The sequence below is a fragment of the Pinus tabuliformis genome, chromosome 6, assembly GCF_031772625.1.
Source record: "Pinus tabuliformis cultivar Carrire ecotype Pingquan chromosome 6, CPIR1, whole genome shotgun sequence".
In the NCBI taxonomy this organism is placed as follows: Eukaryota; Viridiplantae; Streptophyta; class Pinopsida; order Pinales; family Pinaceae; genus Pinus; species Pinus tabuliformis.
This window is the reverse complement of record NC_142292.1, coordinates 1,621,108,753-1,621,119,588: the sequence shown is the minus strand read 5'-3', so window position 1 is coordinate 1,621,119,588 and position 10,836 is coordinate 1,621,108,753.

Below are 10,836 nucleotides of genomic sequence, written 5' to 3'. Positions count from 1 at the left end.
AAGGTGAAGTGTTACAAGATGCTTTGATTCTTTATTTCAAAAATATTACTAATTACTGGGTGGTAGATTTAAGGGCCTCATTCCATGCCACACTTGATAAGAAATACTTTCATGACTATGTTCAAGGAGATTTTGGACAAGTCCGTTTGGGTGATGATAAAACCTGTAAAATTGTTGGAATGGGTAAGGTTCTTGTAAAATAGCAAAATGGAAACCAAGCTACTAAAGGAGGTAAGGCATGTTCCAGATCTGAAGAAAAATCTAATTTCAACAGGGCAGTTAGGCAGTGAAGATTGTGTGACAACTTTCACAGATAAAGCTTGGAAGGTCACCAAAGGAGCCCTGGTAATAGCAAAAGGAGAAAAGGTTGGTGCATTGTATTTATGCAATGGTATTTCAAACTCTGTTAATGCTTTAACTTCCAAAGGAGCAGATGCAGCATTATAGCATCATAGGCTCGGACAGATGAGTGAGAAGGGGATGAAGATTATTTAGTCAAGAAATTTTTTGTTGGGTTTGAAGAATGTTGATTTGGAATTCTGTGAGAATTGCATTTATGGAAAATAGAAGAGAGTCAGATTTCTTAGAGTTGGAAAAGAAAAGAAGAGCGAAAAATTAGAGCTTGTGCATAAAGATCTATGGGGACCTGCTCAGGTATCATCTCTCGGTGGCTATCATTATTATGTTACTTTTATTCATGATGCAACTAGAAAAAATTGGATTTATTGTATTAAGAATAAATCTCATGTATTTGATACTTTCAAGAAATGGAAAGCTTTGGTTGAGATTGAGACATGAAAGAAATTGAAGTGTCTCAGATCAGACATTGGAGGTGAATATTGCAGTAAATATTTTGATAAGTACTGTTCTAAGCATGGAATTCATAGAGAGAAGACAGTTTCAAGAACACCACAAGAAAATGGTGTGTCAGAAAGGATGAACAGAACAATCATGGAGCGTGCAAGGTGCATGAGATTGCATGCAGAATTGCCTTTACAATTTTGGGCAGATGATGTAGATACTGTTGTTTATCTAATAAACAGAGGGCCTTCAAGTTCCTTGGATGGTGGTGTTCCGGACGAAGCCTGGACTAGTAAAAAGGTAAAGTGCTCTTTTTTAAAGCCTTTTGGTTGTGAGGCCTTTCTCCATATTAATAAAGAAAATAGAACAAAGCTTGAGGAAAAATAAAAGAAATGTACCTTTATTGGATATGGTGTTAATGATTTTGGTTATCACTTATATGATTATGAAAATCACAAAATCATTAGGAGGAGAGATGTAATATTCAATGAAAAGGTCTTGTATAAGAATCAGTTGCAAGAAAAGAAAAAAGAAAAAGAAAACAAGGAATACACATTTCTTGATGAGATCACTGGAAAAGTAAAGGTGCCTGAAAATAATAATAATCAGCAACCACAATAACAACAACCACCACAACAGCAACAGGCACCCCAAACACCTAAAAGTGGTGTTAGAAGATCTACCATGATAAGTATACCCCCTGAACGATACTCTCCTTCATTATATTATTTATTGTTGACTAATTCTGGTGAACCCGAATGTTATGAAGAAGCAATGTAGGTTGAAAGCAGGAAGAAGTGGGAGTTAGCCATGGAAGAAGAGATGGACTCCTTAATTCATAACCAGACTTGGGACTTAGTCAGGTTGCCTATAGGTAAAACTATATTGCAGAATAAATGGGTTCACAGGCTGAAGGAAGAAGATGGAGGAAAATAGAGGTACAAAACTAGACTTGTGGTGAAGGGGTTTGCATAGAAGAAAGGTATTGATTTTGATGAATTATTTTTTCCTATTGTTAAAATGACTTCAATCAGAACTATTTTAAGTCTAGTAGTAGTTGAACATTTGCATCTTGAGTAGTTAGATGTAAAGATAGCCTTTCTCCATGGGGATTTCGAGGAAGAGATATATATGCAGCAACCACAAGGATATGAGGTGAAAGGGAAGGGGAAACTAGCGTGCAGGTTGAAGAAGAGCTTGTATGGCTTAAAACAGGCTCCAAGGTAGTGGTATCTAAAATTTGAAAAGTTTATGTCTGAACAAGGTTATATTAGATGTCACTCTAATCATTGTGTTTATTTGAAAAAGCAAAATGATGGCAGCTATATTATATTGTTATTATATGTAGATGGCATGCTTGTTGCAGGTTCTAACATGCAGGAGATAAATGTGCTCAAAAGAAAATTAGCAAATTCATTTGCAATGAAGGATTTGGGAGCTGCAAAACAAATCCTTGGCATGAGAATAACTAGAGATAGGAAAAATCGCAAATTAGCATTGTCTTAGAATGAGTACATACAAAAGGTGTTGAAAAGATTTAATATGCACAATGAAAAACCAGTTAGTACACCTTTTGCTAGCCATTTCAAACTTAGTAAGGAGATGTGCCAAAAGAACCATGAAGACATGGATTATATGTCTAAAGTTCCATATGCATCAACAGTTGGAAGCTTAATGTATGCAATGGTCTGCACAAGGCCTGATATTGCACATGCAGTGGGAGTTGTAAGCAGATACATGAACAATCCAGGAAAAGAACATTGGATGGCAGTGAAATGGATTCTCAAATATTTGAGAGGTATCACAAATCAAGCATTATGCTTTGGTGATTAAAACATTTCTCTACAGGAATATGTTGATGCAGATATGGCAGGTGACAGAGATAACAGGAGGAGCACTGCAGGATATGTATTTACTGTAGGTGGAACAGTTGTCAGTTGGGTTTCAAAAATGCAAAGTGTTGTTGCAATTTCAACAACAGAAGTAGAGTATGTTGCTGCTACAGAGGTTAGTAAAGAAATTATTTGGCTACAAAAGTTTATGGGTGAATTGGGTAAGAAGCATGATATGGGCACATTGTACAATGATAGCCAAAGTGCCATTCATCTTGCAAAGAACTCAACATTTCATTCCAAGACTAAACACATACAGCTCAAGTACCATTTCATACGATCAATGTTAGAAGATGGAGAGTTGAAGCTGGAAAAGATACACACTAGCCAGAATCCTGCAGATGTGCTAACAAAAGTTGTAACCAGAGAGAAACTGAGAATATGCTCAGTTTCAATTGGTCTTCAAGGATGACGATGAAGATGAGAAATAGCCAGGTCCAAAGAGGAGTCATTGTCTAGCAAATGAAGTAGCGGTGAAGTTGCTACAATCATTCTCCAAGTGGGAGATTGTTGGGTGTGGAGCATGATTATTTAGAGGTCTTTGTTTCAACCAGATGTATACCCCAGGAAGTTTGTACACCCCTCCACACGAGGGGGTGTGGGGGGGACTTGTCCCCCCCTGTGAGGGTTCGGGGGGGCCGATCCCCTCCAGCTGGGGGGTCCGGGGGCCAGCGGTCCCTCGGCGGGGGTTTTAGGGGCGCTGCCCCTGAAGCTAAAAGCAGATGTAAAATTGCCTTGTAGAAGTATAGTAATTTCAAGTCAATCTTAGTCGTTCATTAGGCGGATGATCTGACGGTAAAACTTATGTTTAGTTTCGGGTTTTTTCCCTAGAAGGCAACCCCTCTCTTTGTATGAGGGCATTGTACTGAGGTTGTGTAATAGATGTGTATTCTCCGAGCGAGAAATAGAGAGGTGAGACTGTGAGAGAAAACAGAGGATAATACAGCGGATCTACTGTAGGTTGTGTCTCTTCATTTGGCTAGATAATAAAAAGGAAGGACTGGCTGTTCGGGGTGGATGTAGCCCAAAATGGGTGAACCACGTATATCTGTGTCTCTCTGGTTTTATGTGTTTTCTGTGTTTATATTTATGCAATATTCTATGTGTTCCATTGCTCTGTAATATATAATTTTCTAACACAAGCAATATAAAGCCTTTGATGCATTGAAGGAGAGAATCAAGATAGCTCCAATTCTTGCACTTCCTGATTTAAGGTAGGCATTTGAGATCCAAACAGATGCAAGTGACTATGCCATGGGAATGGTCTTAATGCAACATGGTAAGCCCATATGTTACCATTCTGAAACTTTTAATGGTGTAGTAGTTAACTATCCTACATATGGCAAGGAAATGTATGCGTTGTTGCAAAGTGTGAAAAAGTGGAAACACTATTTGATGGGAAAGGAAACTCTCATTCACACTGATCATCAACCATTGCAATACTTTCAATCACAAATTAAGCTACAAGAAGCAAGGCATTTCAAATGGATGGGTTTCTTGCAGCAATTCCACTTGGTGCTATGGTATAAGAAAAGTATCCATAACAAGGTTGATGACATGCTTTCTAGACCAATTGTTAGTTCTTCAGTTATTCTTAAGTATAATTCTATCATCAATGAGTGCTATGTTGAACTGTATGCATTAGATGATGACTTTAAATATGTATATGCAACTTTGTGTCAAGGAAACCAAGTAGAGGAATTGGATTACCATGTGCATGGAAAATTTTTGTATCATCTTAGAGAGCTATGCACTCCCCAAGGTGAAAGAGTCAACATCATAAGGGAAGCACATACTTCTCTTATTGTTGGCCATGTTGGTGTAGGTAAGATAGTGGAACAATTACAAAGGTATTGTTATTGGCCTAGAATGAATGAAAGTGTGTCACAATATGTAAGAGGATGTTATTTATGTGTTATAAGTAAGCCTAGCAATAGAAATTTAGGATTGTATACTCCACTTTCATTTCCTTCCCAACCTTGGAAAAGTGTTTCTATGGACTTTGTACGAGGACTGCCTCTGTCTAAGAATAATCATGATTATCTTTATGTTGTGGTGGATTGTTTCAACAAATTGTGTATTTTGATTCCTTGTAAGAAGCAGGTTACAAATGAATAGACTGTAAAAATGTTCTTTCAACATGTACGGGTACATTCTAGGTTTCCCAAAACCATTATTTCAAAACAAGATTCTCAATTTGTTAGCAAATTTTGGTCAAGATTTTGGGGACTCGTGGACATCAAGTTGAAAGAGAGTAGAACATTCCATGCACAAAATGATGATCAGACAGAAGTGGTGAACATAACAGTAGTACATATTCTTTGTTGTTATTGCAACAAACATCCCAAGCTTTGGTATGAACACTTACACTACATTCAACATGCTTATAACCAGGAATTGCAACAAACATCCCAAGCTTTGGTATGAACACTTACACTACATTCAACATGCTTATAACCAGGAAAAGCATCCATCAACTCAAACATCTCCATTTGAGGCATGCTTTGGTTACTTACCAAAATCTCCTTTAGATTTTATCTTTGGGAAAGATGTTGTTATTGACGGGCATAGTGACATTGATAAGGCCAAGCAATTCATTGAAAAAGGTCAATTGGTGCATCAAATGGTTCAAGAACAGTCTGAAAAGAGCCAAGCCAAGTACAAGACAAGGCATGATAAGCATCCTGTTGTCCAGAATTTTCAGGTTGGAGATGAAGTTTGGATTTATATTAGCAAGGAGAGGCTTAAAGGAGAAGGTAAAAAGACTAAAACCAATAAGGTATGGACCTTTTAGGATTATAGAAAACACTGGTAATAATTCCTTCTAGTTGGATTTTCCTCCATATATGAAAATGTATGCAGTTGTTAATGTTGACAATTTGATATTATATGGGCCTCCTTTGATTGATGATCAAGGAGAGCATGTTGGGATTACTTTAATAGAAAATTTCTCTCCAAAAATTCTTGAAGAATTGCAACAAGATACTATCCTTGATAGAAGAACAAGAACTACAAAACAAGGGAATGTGGAGTACCTTTGTTTTGGACTGAAAGACACAAATCCAAGCAAAGCCAAATGGATTTAGATTGGAAGGGAGAGGGGATTCTACCCTCATCTATTTCTTGACTGAAATTATTCTTTCTTAGGTCCAAAAGCTTCGAGTGGGGAGGAGTGATCCAAGGGATCAGTTAAGTGCTCAAACTTCAAATTGTGTGACATTACTTAAAACCTATACCAGAGCATAGGTTTCGACAACCTGAATCCAATGCAACTTGAATCGTTCAAAACCAATATCTTATGCTCCCAATATCACGTTCTTGTCGTTTTCCCAAACAAGTAAAAAGTTATAGGTTTGAGAGGATGGTTTTACATTTTTGGGCCAATGGAAAGGTGCTACTTGGCCACTCCAAATTGGTTTAAATTTATTAAATATGATTGTTTCAAATATTTTATTATTATATGGGTTGACTAATATTTTATGGGTCCAATGTTTGGAATCCACGTGGGCCAATGGATGGCTACCATGTGGCCTCCTAGTGGTATAGTAAAATTTGTTTAAGGACTGAAGGGACTACACTAGGGTCAAACACCAGACCTCTCACCAAGCAACAAGGAACCTTACTAATAAACCATGCATTTGTTTTTAACGATATATGCTCTTGCATTCCATTTAAACTATGGCCCAAATGTATTTGGGGGTTGGGCTAGGGTTAATCCCCATCCCTGGTCCCCGCGCCCACAGAACCATGTGGCGGGACCAACGACCAGTGGAATAGCCCCAGCCCCAAATCAAGGGCCCGACCAACAAGGCCATGGAAAAGGATTATATGAGGGGAAAACATCTAAGTTTGGGGGAAGGGGACCATCCCCAAGCCACATAGTCAACAACATGGCCGAGACCTCAAGTTTTGGTGAGCACGCAGATTTTAGTGCATGCCTTCGAGTTTTATGACCCCAAATGACGATTTATTTGGGGGTTGGATGACGGGGGCTGGACGATGGGGGCAGGAGGTTAGCCCCAGCCCTTGGGCACATGGCCCCCATATGACCATAATTTTCAGAAACTGGGTATTATAGGCCACTTAAAGCACCAAACAATTTGCACTATCAAGCATGATTGTAGGTGGAATTTGTGCATTGGTTTCGGGTTTGGGGTGCTCAGCCAGGTTTGCGGCTAATTGTAGGACGATTAGCTGTGGAAAATTTGGAAAAACTTGGTAGAAGCATAACTTTCTTAGCTTTTGGCTAAATGGGATGCAAAAAGAGCCTAGCTAGAGATTTTTGAAAATTTTGAAGCCATTGGAGACATAATTTCATCATTTGGAGCATTGTAGAGCCATTTAAACAAAAATTTGAGCACTTAATGAAAGAGGCCCAACATTGGAAGCTAGACCAGGGGATGTAGCCCAGGAGAGGGGTGAACTCCTTTATCATTTTTGTTGTTATGTATTTCTGATATGGTATTTTGTCTCTGTTTTTGTTGTTAACTAAGTTAAAAATAAATTGTGATTTTATGTGTTTTCCAGAGTGATCCATTGCCTACAATACATAGAATTTTACTTGCAATTTTACTATCACCTTCAATTTTACATTACATATCATCAAGGCACCTAATACAAGTTAAACATAGGTATACTATAAAACATATTTGTGCATAACGAATAGACAATGGATCCAAGACTCTTAGCAATTCCCTATTAGTATCATTGTAAATATATAAGAAAATGGAGAATATTTCCTTTCTTGGTTTGGATGTAGAGCGCTTACCCAGACAACCTACTCAGAGGTAATGATAAGAACTAAGGAAAATGTAACTACAACAACTACAAATGAAACCATAATATGTTTAGCTATAGTATGTGGGATACATGTTGTTACATATTTGACGCACTAATATAAGGTGTAGTGCTTAACTGGAAAACCTTTTTTGAGGCAATAATGGATTTTGTTGAGGATTTAATTGCAATCATTATAAATGGAATCATTGTATATGTAGTTATACTAGATGCAATACTAGATATTGCAATAATGGATGCACTAATAGGAGGGGTTTGATGATAGATTGATGGAGTTTGAATGGATGTGTCATTGGTAGAATGTTATAAAGGAAAGGGTACTAGGGATTGGGGGTGATACATCTTCATCAACTGTATGATAGGGGGAAGAAACCTAGCGTGAAATCAGAATGCAAAATGTTGGGGGTGATCTCTAAATGTTTGAAACATAGACAATTATGATCAACCACAAATATCCATGGTCAAACATGGTAAACTATAATAAATCATGGTTAACTAAGGTCAAACATAGTCAACATGAATCAACTATTGTCAAACATAGTTAATGAAACTTGATAGTCAAAATTCATTATAGTTAACCATGGTCAACTAAAGCAAAATAAAATTAGGCTTTGTCAATCATAAATAACCATGATAATATAATAATTTTTGTTTTAATTAGTCAAGTATATCCTTAAAACATGCTCGACCATAGTTGATTATGTCCAAATATAATTAAATATTTTCAAACATGGTTAACCAAAGCTAACAATGATAAACCAAAATCAATTATAATAAAAATTATCTACTTAATTCATCCATATTCAACATCTATCAACCATACTAAAATAATGTTAAACATTATAAAGAAATTTTCAACATAATTACCAATAATAATGCATCTTTATCCACTACCACGCATTCTAAAAAATGGTTAGTCATAGTGAAACATTTCCAAGGAAAGTAAAACATGAAAAAACATGGTCAAATCGTTGTTAAGTATAGCCAAACATGGTGAACCATAATAAGCCATCATTAAGCATGGTCAAACATAACCAACCATGATCAAGCATAGCCAAACATCATAAGTCATAGTCAATCATAGTCAGACATAATCAAGAATTCATCATCTAAAATAGCCACTGAGAATGTCACAATCCAAGAAAATCCTCAAGGAACGTATGTTGGTTAAAAATACAATAACTGGTATATATATTATCATGGAAAATTTTAGGGGCTAATATTCGCAAGTGGGCTAATTTTCCATGGTTTTTCCCAAAAAAATTGCCAATTTCCATTTCTTTGTAAAAATGATTCACCCAAAATTTATAGGATAAAATTATTTGACCTTTAAAAATGCCAAAAATGTATAAAGGCTATATATAAAAATATTATAAATTTGCATGTTTTTACAAAGATATCGACAAAAAAATTATAAATTGCAATTTGGGGACTAGTAAGATTTGTTAAGGCTTCTAAACTTTAAAATGAATTTTCATCCTTAAAATTTTCCATGTATATTATATAGCATTATTTTAATCCATTAAATGATTTTCACTTCCTATTTTAAATACATATAATTTCATCATCTCAAATAACCATTAATAATGTCACAATCGAAAAAAGAAAGGAACGTATGTTGGTTAAAAATACAATAATTGTTGTATATATTATATAGCATTATCTTTATCCATTAAATGATGTTCACTTCCTATTTTAAATATTGGTTATTAATGAATGTAAAAATGTAACATCTAATTTCATGAATATTACAACGTGAATTAATCATTAACACAATAAGATAAATGTCACAATCTAAAATAAAAATTAAAAATTAAGGTATGTTAATGAGGACCCAAATCAATGATATTCAGTGCATAATTACCCTTCATGAAAGATTCAATACAACACAACAATTAATTGAGTTAATATTTGTGTCACAGTGTGACATAGTTGTGTTTGAACATTGGAATGTTAAGTATCTGAATAAAAATGTTGCAATGTGAGAACACCCTTTATTGATGCCATAATGTGATGTCATCTTTGATAATTTTTGTAATGCGACATAACTACTAATGATATTCTCAAAGGAGAAACCATGGTCAACCATAATGAATTATGGCTAACCAAAGTCACCTAAACTCAATGTGATGGTGACAATGTTGTGACAATCTTAATGCAACATAACCATTTGGTACTCGTAGCATAGAAATTTGGCATAACCATTAGATTCAACACAAAATTTAGTAAGATGAGTCACACATTATGACATAACAATTAAGGAATTTCATAATACATCATAAACTTTAATGAACATCACAATATGACAAAGCCCTTAATGAATGTCTTAGTGTGACATGACAATCGAGGAACATAAAAATCCGACAAGAACTTTAATGAACTTCATAATGTGACATCACATCTCATGAATGCTCAATACGGTATAATCATTAATCCACAACATTCTTATAAAATAACACCAAAATATATTGTACACAGTATAATTATCAAATATCAAAGAGACAATTTGATAGAACCATTGAGAAATGTCAAAATAACTCTCTATGAGTATCATAATGCAAAAAAATAACCAATGAATGTTGCAATGTGACACGGCATTTAATGAATTCTACAAAATAAAAATTTGAATACAAGGTAGCCCTTGATGAATGTTGCAATGCAACATGACCATTAAGTAACATAACAATCTAACATAAAGTTAGAGAAGGTGAATATTACAATTTGACATAACTATTGACAAATGTCACAATCAAACATAATCCTCAATGAACATTGCAATTTGACAACATCCTTAATGAATGTTGCATTGTGGCATCACAATTCATGAATGTTACAATGCAACATAACCATTAATGTGACAATATTATTATAAAAGATGTAATTTTTGTTTAATGTTGTACTTGAGACAAACATTTTTAGTTTTATTTTGACTCCTAAAACATATACTATCACATACACTTTGTTCTTTGACGACATTAGATGTTAATTATATTGTTATTATTTCATGTGATGATGAGTCATGATGTGCATTTTTCTATTATCATTCTAGACTATGTTGATGATTGTGTTATTAATGTGCGATTGGTGATTTTGATGTTGTTTATCATGCATATATTATGATCACTAATCATTATGTTCATTTTTTCTTGACAATTTTCTAAGTATAACAAGAGACATCGATGATGCATAGACAAAGGTGATATCATCCACAATCACCTGAATCTCGAGACGCTCTTCGAACCGATCGTATACTTTATTGAGATAGGTAAACTGAAATCCCCCCTCTGAAAACCGTACATGAGAATTTCCCTTCATGCGGCTTGAACAAGAACATGCAAATGCTTTT